This window comes from Salmo salar, chromosome ssa01, assembly GCF_905237065.1.
Source record: "Salmo salar chromosome ssa01, Ssal_v3.1, whole genome shotgun sequence".
Lineage (NCBI taxonomy): Eukaryota > Metazoa > Chordata > Actinopteri > Salmoniformes > Salmonidae > Salmo > Salmo salar.
In genome coordinates this window covers 150,683,442-150,695,542 of record NC_059442.1, presented here as the reverse complement: position 1 = coordinate 150,695,542, position 12,101 = coordinate 150,683,442, and the positions used below count along the sequence as shown (strand labels likewise).

The 12,101-nt window shown below is 57.4% G+C and overlaps 1 protein-coding gene across 1 annotated transcript in view; it reads left to right on the top strand.

The window, feature by feature from the left end:
* LOC106568282 (WD repeat domain phosphoinositide-interacting protein 4-like) overlaps positions 1–12,101 on the top strand; it is a 91,928-nt gene that overhangs the window by 35,551 nt on the left and 44,276 nt on the right. The gene's annotated exons all lie outside the window — the stretch shown is intronic.

Sequence of the window (12,101 nt, the reverse complement as noted above, 5' to 3'; positions counted from 1 at the left end):
AGGGAGGGAGGAACAGACCCTGCTACACTCTACTGGTACTGGGAGTGAGGAACAGACCCTGCTACACTCTACTGGTACTGGGAGGGAGGGAGGAACAGACCCTGCTACACTCTACTGGTACTGGGAGGAACAGACCCTGCTGCACTCTACTGGTACTGGGAGGGAGGAACAGACCCTGCTACACTCTACTGGTACTGGGAGGGAGGAACGGACCCTGCTACACTCTACTGGTACTGGGAGGGAGGGAGGAACGGACCCTGCTACACTCTACTGGTACTGAGAGGGAGGGAGGAACAGACCCTGCTACACTCTACTGGTACTGAGAGGGAGGGAGGAACAGACCCTGCTACACTCTACTGGTACTGGGAGGGAGGGAGGAACAGACCCTGCTACACTCTACTGGTACTGAGGGGGAGGGAGGGAGGAACAGACCCTGCTACACTCTACTGGTACTGAGAGGGAGGAACAGACCCTGCTACACTCTACTTGTACTGGGAGGGAGGGAGGAACAGACCCTGCTACACTCTACTGGTACTGAGAGGGAGGGAGGAACAGACCCTGCTACACTCTACTGGTACTGGGAGGGAGGGAGGAACAGACCCTGCTACACTCTACTGGTACTGAGAGGGAGGGAGGAACAGACCCTGCTACACTCTACTGGTACTGGGAGGGAGGGAGAAACAGACCCTGCTACACTCTACTGGTACTGGGAGGGAGGAACAGACCCTGCTACACTCTACTGGTACTGGGAGGGAGGGAGGAACAGACCCTGCTACACTCTACTGGTACTGGGAGGGAGGGAGGAACAGACCCTGCTACACTCTACTGGTACTGAGAGGGAGGGAGGAACAGACCCTGCTACACTCTACTGGTACTGAGAGGGAGGGAGGAACAGACCCTGCTACACTCTACTGGTACTGAGAGGGAGGGAGGAACAGACCCTGCTACACTCTACTGGTACTGGGAGGGAGGGAGGAACAGACCCTGCTACACTCTACTGGTACTGGGAGGGAGGGAGGAACAGACCCTGCTACACTCTACTGGTACTGGGAGGGAGGGAGGAACAGACCCTGCTACACTCTACTGGTACTGGGAGGGAGGGAGGAACAGACCCTGCTACACTCTACTGGTACTGGGAGGGAGGGAGGAACAGACCCTGCTACACTCTACTGGTACTGGGAGGGAGGGAGGAACAGACCCTGCTCTACTGGTACAGGGAGGGAGGGAGGAACAGACCCTGCTACACTCTAGTGGTACTGAGAGGGAGGAACAGACCCTGCTACACTCTATTGGTACTGAGAGGGATGGAGGAACAGACCCTGCTACACTCTACTGGTACTGAGAGGGAGGGAGGAACAGACCCTGCTACACTCTACTGGTACAGGGAGGGAGGGAGGAACAGACCCTGCTACACTCTACTGGTACTGGGAGGGAGGGAGGGAGGAACAGACCCTGCTACACTCTACTGGTACTTAGAGGGAGGGAGGAACGGACCCTGCTACACTCTACTGGTACTTAGAGGGAGGGAGGAACGGACCCTGCTACACTCTACTGGTACTGGGAGGGAGGGAGGAACAGACCCTGCTACACTCTACTGGTACTGGGAGGAACAGACCCTGCTACACTCTACTGGTACTGGGAGGGAGGAACAGACCCTGCTACACTCTACTGGTACTGGGAGGGAGGGAGGAACGGACCCTGCTACACTCTACTGGTACTGGGAGGGAGGGAGGAACGGACCCTGCTACACTCTACTGGTACTGGGAGGGAGGAACAGACCCTGCTACACTCTACTGGTACTGGGAGGGAGGGAGGAACGGACCCTGCTACACTCTACTGGTACTGGGAGGGAGGGAGGAACGGACCCTGCTACACTCTACTGGTTCTGGGAGGGAGGGAGGAACAGACCCTGCTACACTCTACTGGTACTGGGAGGGAGGGAGGAACAGACCCTGCTACACTCTACTGGTACTGGGAGGAACAGACCCTGCTACACTGTACTGGTACTGAGAGGGAGGGAGGAACAGACCCTGCTACACTCTACTGGTACTGGGAGGGAGGGAGGAACAGACCCTGCTACACTGTACTGGTACTGAGAGGGAGGGAGGAACAGACCCTGCTACACTGTACTGGTACTGAGAGGGAGGGAGGAACAGACCCTGCTACACTCTACTGGTACTGGGAGGGAGGGAGGAACGGACCCTGCTACACTCTACTGGTACTGTGAGGGAGGGAGGAACGGACCCTGCTACACTCTACTGGTACTGGGAGGAACAGACCCTGCTACACTGTACTGGTACTGAGAGGGAGGGAGGAACAGACCCTGCTACACTCTACTGGTACTGGGAGGGAGGGAGGAACAGACCCTGCTACACTGTACTGGTACTGAGAGGGAGGGAGGAACAGACCCTGCTACACTCTACTGGTACTGAGAGGGAGGGAGGAACAGACCCTGCTACACTCTACTGGTACTGGGAGGGAGGGAGGAACGGACCCTGCTACACTCTACTGGTACTGTGAGGGAGGGAGGAACGGACCCTGCTACACTCTACTGGTACTGGGAGGGAGGGAGGAACAGACCCTGCTACACTCTACTGGTACTGGGAGGGAGGGAGGAACAGACCCTGCTACACTCTACTGGTACTGGGAGGGAGGGAGGAACAGACCCTGCTACACTCTACTGGTACTGGGAGGGAGGGAGGAACAGACCCTGCTACACTCTACTGGTACTGGGAGGGAGGGAGGGAGGAACAGACCCTGCTACACTCTACTGGTACTGAGAGGGAGGGAGGAACAGACCCTGCTACAATCTACTGGTACAGGGATGGAGGGAGGAACAGACCCTGCTACACTCTACTGATACTGAGAGGGAGGAACAGACCCTGCTACACTCTACTGGTACTGGGAGGGAGGGAGGAACAGACCCTGCTACACTCTACGGGTACATGGAGGGAGGGAGGAACAGACCCTGCTACACTCTACTGGTACTGGGAGGGAGGTAGGAACAGACCCTGCTACACTCTACTGGTACTGGGAGGGAGGGAGGAACAGACCCTGCTACTCTCTACTGGTACTGAGAGGGAGGAACAGACCCTGCGAAACTCTACTGGTACTGAGAGGGAGGGAGAAACAGACCCTGCTACACTCTACTGGTACTGGGAGGAACAGACCCTGCTACACTCTACTTGTACTGGGAGGGAGGGAGGAACAGACCCTGCTACACTCTACTGGTACTGGGAGGGAGGGAGGGAGGAACAGACCCTGCTACACTCTACTGGTACTGAGAGGGAGGAACAGACCCTGCTACACTCTACTGGTACTGAGAGGGAGGGAGGAACAGACCCTGCTACACTCTACTGGTACTGAGAGGGAGGGAGGAACAGACCCTGCTACACTCTACTGGTACTGGGAGGGAGGGAGGAACAGACCCTGCTACACTCTACTGTTACTGGGAGGGAGGGAGGAACAGACCCTGCTACACTCTACTGGTACTGGGAGGAACAGACCCTGCTACACTGTACTGGTACTGAGAGGGAGGGAGATACAGACCCTGCTACATTCTACTGGTACTGGGAGGGAGGGAGGAACAGACCCTGCTACACTCTACTGGTACTGGGAGGAACAGACCCTGCTACACTGTACTGGTACTGAGAGGGAGGGAGGATACAGACCCTGCTACATTCTACTGGTACTGGGAGGGAGGGAGGAACAGACCCTGCTACACTCTACTGGTACTGGGAGGAACAGACCCTGCTACACTCTACTGGTACTGGCAGGGAGGGAGGAACGGACCCTGCTACACTCTACTGGTACTGGGAGGAACAGACCCTGCTACACTCTACTTGTACTGGGAGGGAGGGAGGAACAGACCCTGCTACACTCTACTGGTACTGAGAGGGAGGAACAGACCCTGCTACACTCTACTGGTACTGAGAGGGAGGGAGGAACAGACCCTGCTACACTCTACTGGTACTGGGAGGGAGGGAGGAACAGACCCTGCTACACTCTACTGGTACAGGGAGGGAGGGAGGAACAGACCCTGCTACACTCTACTGGTACTGGGAGGGAGGGAGGAACAGACCCTGCTACACTCTACTGGTACTGGGAGGGAGGGAGGAACAGACCCTGCTACACTCTACTGGTACTGGGAGGGAGGGAGGAACAGACCCTGCTACACTCTACTGGTACTGAGAGGGAGGGAGGAACAGACCCTGCTACACTGTACTGGTACTGAGAGGGAGGGAGGAACAGACCCTGCTACACTCTACTGGTACTGAGAGGGAGGGAGGAACAGACCCTGCTACACTCTACTGGTACTGGGAGGGAGGGAGGAACAGACCCTGCTACACTCTACTGGTACTGAGAGGGAGGGAGGAACAGACCCTGCTACACTCTACTGGTACTGGGAGGGAGGGAGGAACAGACCCTGCTACACTCTACTGGTACAGGGAGGGAGGGAGGAACAGACCCTGCTACACTCTACTGGTACTGGGAGGGAGGGAGGAACAGACCCTGCTACACTCTACTGGTACTGGGAGGGAGGGAGGGAGGAACAGACCCTGCTACACTCTACTGGTACTGGGAGGGAGGGAGGAACAGACCCTGCTACACTCTACTGGTACTGGGAGGGAGGGAGGAACAGACCCTGCTACACTCTACTGGTACTGAGAGGGAGGGAGGAACAGACCCTGCTACACTCTACTGGTACTGAGAGGGAGGGAGGAACAGACCCTGCTACACTCTACTGGTACTGGGAGGGAGGGAGGAACAGACCCTGCTACACTCTACTGGTACTGGGAGGGAGGGAGGAACAGACCCTGCTACACTCTACTGGTACTGTGAGGGAGGGAGGAACGGACCCTGCTACACTCTACTGGTACTGGGAGGGAGGGAGGAACAGACCCTGCTACACTCTACTGGTACTGGGAGGGAGGAAACAGACCCTGCTACACTCTACTGGTACTGAGGAGGGAGGAACAGACCCTGCTACACTCTACTGGTACTGGGAGGGAGGGAGGAACAGACCCTGCTACACTCTACTGGTACTGGGAGGGAGGGAGGAACAGACCCTGCTACACTCTACTGGTACTGGGAGGGAGGGAGGAACAGACCCTGCTACACTCTACTGGTACTGGGAGGGAGGGAGGAACAGACCCTGCTACACTCTACTGGTACTGGGAGGGAGGGAGGAACAGACCCTGCTACACTCTACTGGTACTGGGAGGGAGGGAGGAACAGACCCTGCTACACTCTACTGGTACTGGGAGGGAGGAACAGACCCTGCTACACTCTACTGGTACTGAGAGGGAGGGAGGAACAGACCCTGCTACACTCTACTGGTACTGAGAGGGAGGGAGGAACAGACCCTGCTACACTCTACTGGTACTGAGAGGGAGGGAGGAACAGACCCTGCTACACTCTACTGGTACTGGGAGGGAGGGAGGAACAGACCCTGCTACACTCTACTGGTACTGGGAGGGAGGGAGGAACAGACCCTGCTACACTCTACTGGTACTGGGAGGGAGGGAGGAACAGACCCTGCTACACTCTACTGGTACTGGGAGGGAGGAACAGACCCTGCTACACTCTACTGGTACTGGGAGGGAGGGAGGAACAGACCCTGCTACACTCTACTGGTACTGGGAGGGAGGGAGGAACAGACCCTGCTACACTCTACTGGTACTGGGAGGGAGGGAGGAACAGACCCTGCTACACTCTACTGGTACTGGGAGGGAGGGAGGAACAGACCCTGCTACACTCTACTGGTACTGGGAGGGAGGGAGGAACAGACCCTGCTACACTCTACTGGTACTGGGAGGGAGGGAGGAACAGACCCTGCTACACTCTACTGGTACTGGGAGGGAGGGAGGAACAGACCCTGCTACACTCTACTGGTACTGGGAGGGAGGGAGGAACAGACCCTGCTACACTCTACTGGTACTGGGAGGGAGGGAGGAACAGACCCTGCTACACTCTACTGGTACTGGGAGGGAGGGAGGAACAGACCCTGCTACACTCTACTGGTACTGGGAGGGAGGGAGGAACAGACCCTGCTACACTCTACTGGTACTGGGAGGGAGGGAGGAACAGACCCTGCTACACTCTACTGGTACTGGGAGGGAGGGAGGAACAGACCCTGCTACACTCTACTGGTACTGGGAGGGAGGGAGGAACAGACCCTGCTACACTCTACTGGTACTGGGAGGGAGGGAGGAACAGACCCTGCTACACTCTACTGGTACTGGGAGGGAGGGAGGAACAGACCCTGCTACACTCTACTGGTACTGGGAGGGAGGGAGGAACAGACCCTGCTACACTCTACTGGTACTGGGAGGGAGGGAGGAACAGACCCTGCTACACTCTACTGGTACTGGGAGGGAGGGAGGAACAGACCCTGCTACACTCTACTGGTACTGAGGAGGGAGGAACAGACCCTGCTACACTCTACTGGTACTGGGAGGGAGGGAGGAACAGACCCTGCTACACTCTACTGGTACTGGGAGGGAGGGAGGAACAGACCCTGCTACACTCTACTGGTACTGGGAGGGAGGGAGGAACAGACCCTGCTACACTCTACTGGTACTGAGAGGGAGGGAGGAACAGACCCTGCTACACTCTACTGGTACTGAGAGGGAGGGAGGAACAGACCCTGCTACACTCTACTGGTACTGGGAGGGAGGGAGGAACAGACCCTGCTACACTCTACTGGTACTGGGAGGGAGGGAGGAACAGACCCTGCTACACTCTACTGGTACTGGGAGGGAGGGAGGAACAGACCCTGCTACACTCTACTGGTACTGGGAGGGAGGGAGGAACAGACCCTGCTACACTCTACTGGTACTGGGAGGGAGGGAGGAACAGACCCTGCTACACTCTACTGGTACTGAGAGGGAGGGAGGAACAGACCCTGCTACACTCTACTGGTACTGGGAGGGAGGGAGGAACAGACCCTGCTACACTCTACTGGTACTGGGAGGGAGGGAGGAACAGACCCTGCTACACTCTACTGGTACTGGGAGGGAGGAACAGACCCTGCTACACTCTACTGGTACTGAGAGGGAGGGAGGAACAGACCCTGCTACACTCTACTGGTACTGGGAGGGAGGGAGGAACAGACCCTGCTACACTCTACTGGTACTGGGAGGGAGGGAGGAACAGACCCTGCTACACTCTACTGGTACTGAGAGGGAGGGAGGAACAGACCCTGCTACACTCTACTGGTACTGGGAGGGAGGGAGGAACAGACCCTGCTACACTCTACTGGTACTGGGAGGGAGGGAGGAACAGACCCTGCTACACTCTACTGGTACTGGGAGGGAGGGAGGAACAGACCCTGCTACACTCTACTGGTACTGAGAGGGAGGGAGGAACAGACCCTGCTACACTCTACTGGTACTGGGAGGGAGGGAGGAACAGACCCTGCTACACTCTACTGGTACTGGGAGGGAGGGAGGAACAGACCCTGCTACACTCTACTGGTACTGGGAGGGAGGGAGGAACAGACCCTGCTACACTCTACTGGTACTGGGAGGGAGGGAGGAACAGACCCTGCTACACTCTACTGGTACTGGGAGGGAGGGAGGAACAGACCCTGCTACACTCTACTGGTACTGGGAGGGAGGGAGGAACAGACCCTGCTACACTCTACTGGTACTGGGAGGGAGGGAGGAACAGACCCTGCTACACTCTACTGGTACTGGGAGGGAGGGAGGAACAGACCCTGCTACACTCTACTGGTACTGGGAGGGAGGGAGGAACAGACCCTGCTACACTCTACTGGTACTGGGAGGGAGGGAGGAACAGACCCTGCTACACTCTACTGGTACTGGGAGGGAGGGAGGAACAGACCCTGCTACACTCTACTGGTACTGGGAGGGAGGGAGGAACAGACCCTGCTACACTCTACTGGTACTGGGAGGGAGGGAGGAACAGACCCTGCTACACTCTACTGGTACTGGGAGGGAGGGAGGAACAGACCCTGCTACACTCTACTGGTACTGGGAGGGAGGGAGGAACAGACCCTGCTACACTCTACTGGTACTGGGAGGGAGGGAGGAACAGACCCTGCTACACTCTACTGGTACTGGGAGGGAGGGAGGAACAGACCCTGCTACACTCTACTGGTACTGGGAGGGAGGGAGGAACAGACCCTGCTACACTCTACTGGTACTGGGAGGGAGGGAGGAACAGACCCTGCTACACTCTACTGGTACTGGGAGGGAGGGAGGAACAGACCCTGCTACACTCTACTGGTACTGGGAGGGAGGGAGGAACAGACCCTGCTACACTCTACTGGTACTGGGAGGGAGGGAGGAACAGACCCTGCTACACTCTACTGGTACTGGGAGGGAGGGAGGAACAGACCCTGCTACACTCTACTGGTACTGGGAGGGAGGGAGGAACAGACCCTGCTACACTCTACTGGTACTGAGAGGGAGGGAGGAACAGACCCTGCTACACTCTACTGGTACTGGGAGGGAGGGAGGAACAGACCCTGCTACACTCTACTGGTACTGGGAGGGAGGGAGGAACAGACCCTGCTACACTCTACTGGTACTGGGAGGGAGGGAGGAACAGACCCTGCTACACTCTACTGGTACTGGGAGGGAGGGAGGAACAGACCCTGCTACACTCTACTGGTACTGGGAGGGAGGGAGGAACAGACCCTGCTACACTCTACTGGTACTGGGAGGGAGGGAGGAACAGACCCTGCTACACTCTACTGGTACTGGGAGGGAGGGAGGAACAGACCCTGCTACACTCTACTGGTACTGGGAGGGAGGGAGGAACAGACCCTGCTACACTCTACTGGTACTGGGAGGGAGGGAGGAACAGACCCTGCTACACTCTACTGGTACTGGGAGGGAGGGAGGAACAGACCCTGCTACACTCTACTGGTACTGAGAGGGAGGGAGGAACAGACCCTGCTACACTCTACTGGTACTGGGAGGGAGGGAGGAACAGACCCTGCTACACTCTACTGGTACTGGGAGGGAGGGAGGAACAGACCCTGCTACACTCTACTGGTACTGGGAGGGAGGGAGGAACAGACCCTGCTACACTCTACTGGTACTGGGAGGGAGGGAGGAACAGACCCTGCTACACTCTACTGGTACTGGGAGGGAGGGAGGAACAGACCCTGCTACACTCTACTGGTACTGGGAGGGAGGGAGGAACAGACCCTGCTACACTCTACTGGTACTGGGAGGGAGGGAGGAACAGACCCTGCTACACTCTACTGGTACTGGGAGGGAGGGAGGAACAGACCCTGCTACACTCTACTGGTACTGGGAGGGAGGGAGGAACAGACCCTGCTACACTCTACTGGTACTGGGAGGGAGGGAGGAACAGACCCTGCTACACTCTACTGGTACTGGGAGGGAGGGAGGAACAGACCCTGCTACACTCTACTGGTACTGAGAGGGAGGGAGGAACAGACCCTGCTACACTCTACTGGTACTGGGAGGGAGGGAGGAACAGACCCTGCTACACTCTACTGGTACTGAGAGGGAGGGAGGAACAGACCCTGCTACACTCTACTGGTACTGGGAGGGAGGGAGGAACAGACCCTGCTACACTCTACTGGTACTGGGAGGGAGGGAGGAACAGACCCTGCTACACTCTACTGGTACTGGGAGGGAGGAACAGACCCTGCTACACTCTACTGGTACTGGGAGGGAGGGAGGAACAGACCCTGCTACACTCTACTGGTACTGGGAGGGAGGGAGGAACAGACCCTGCTACACTCTACTGGTACTGGGAGGGAGGGAGGAACAGACCCTGCTACACTCTACTGGTACTGGGAGGGAGGGAGGAACAGACCCTGCTACACTCTACGGGTACTTGGAGGGAGGGAGGAACAGACCCTGCTACACTCTACTGGTACTGGGAGGGAGGGAGGAACAGACCCTGCTACACTCTACTGGTACTGGGAGGGAGGGAGGAACAGACCCTGCTACACTCTACTGGTACTGGGAGGGAGGGAGGAACAGACCCTGCTACACTCTACTGGTACTGGGAGGGAGGGAGGAACAGACCCTGCTACACTCTACTGGTACTGGGAGGGAGGGAGGAACAGACCCTGCTACACTCTACTGGTACTGGGAGGGAGGGAGGAACAGACCCTGCTACACTCTACTGGTACTGAGAGGGAGGGAGGAACGGACCCTGCTACACTCTACTGGTACAGGGAGGGAGGGAGGAACAGACCCTGCTACACTCTACTGGTACTGGGAGGGAGGGAGGAACAGACCCTGCTACACTCTACTGGTACTGGGAGGGAGGGAGGAACAGACCCTGCTACACTCTACTGGTACTGGGAGGGAGGGAGGAACAGACCCTGCTACACTCTACTGGTAAAGGGAGGGAGGGAGGAACATACCCTGCTACACTCTACTGGTACTGGGAGGGAGGGAGGAACGGACCCTGCTACACTCTACTGGTACTGAGAGGGAGGGAGGAACGGACCCTGCTACACTCTACTGGTACTGGGAGGGAGGGAGGAACAGACCCTGCTACACTCTACTGGTACTGGGAGGGAGGGAGGAACAGACCCTGCTACACTCTACTGGTACTGAGAGGGAGGAACAGACCCTGCTACACTCTACTGGTACTGAGAGGGAGGGAGGAACAGACCCTGCTACACTCTACTGGTACTGAGAGGGAGGGAGGAACAGACCCTGCTACACTCTACTGGTACAGGGAGGGAGGGAGGAACAGACCCTGCTACACTCTACTGGTACTGAGAGGGAGGAACAGACCCTGCTACACTCTACGGGTACTTGGAGGGAGGGAGGAACAGACCCTGCTACACTCTACTGGTACAGGGAGGGAGGGAGGAACAGACCCTGCTACACTCTACTGGTACTGGGAGGGAGGGAGGAACAGACCCTGCTACACTCTACTGGTACTGGGAGGGAGGGAGGAACAGACCCTGCTACACTCTACTGGTACTGGGAGGGAGGGAGGAACAGACCCTGCTACACTCTACTGGTAAAGGGAGGGAGGGAGGAACAGACCCTGCTACACTCTACTGGTACTGAGAGGGAGGGAGGAACGGACCCTGCTACACTCTACTGGTACTGGGAGGGAGGGAGGAACAGACCCTGCTACACTCTACTGGTACTGGGAGGAACAGACCCTGCTACACTCTACTGGTACTGGGAGGGAGGAACAGACCCTGCTACACTCTACTGGTACTGGGAGGGAGGGAGGAACGGACCCTGCTACACTCTACTGGTACTGGGAGGGAGGGAGGAACAGACCCTGCTACACTCTACTGGTACTGGGAGGGAGGGAGGAACAGACCCTGCTACACTCTACTGGTACTGGGAGGGAGGGAGGAACAGACCCTGCTACACTCTACTGGTACTGGGAGGGAGGGAGGAACAGACCCTGCTACACTCTACTGGTACTGGGAGGAACAGACCCTGCTACACTCTACTGGTACTGAGAGGGAGGGAGGAACAGACCCTGCTACACTCTACTGGTACTGGGAGGGAGGGAGGAACAGACCCTGCTACACTCTACTGGTACTGGGAGGGAGGGAGGGAGGAACAGACCCTGCTACACTCTACTGGTACTGGGAGGGAGGAACAGACCCTGCTACACTCTACTGGTACTGGTACTGGGAGGGAGGAACGGACCCTGCTACACTCTACTGGTACTGGGAGGGAGGGAGGGAGGAACGGACCCTGCTACACTCTACTGGTACTGGGATGGAGGGAGGAACAGACCCTGCTACACTCTACTGGTACTGGGAGGGAGGGAGGGAGGAACAGACCCTGCTACACTCTACTGGTACTGGGAGGAACAGACCCTGCTACACTCTACTGGTACTGTGAGGGAGGGAGGAACAGACCCTGCTACACTCTACTGGTACAGATAGGGAGGGAGGAACAGACCCTGCTACACTCTACTGGTACTGGGAGGGAGGGAGGAACAGACCCTGCTACACTCTACTGGTACGGAGGGAGGGAGGAACAGACCCTGCTACACTCTACTGGTACTGAGAGGGAGGAACAGACCCTGCTACACTCTACTGGTACTGAGAGGGAGGGAGGAACAGACCCTGCTACACTCTACTGGTACTGGGAGGGAGG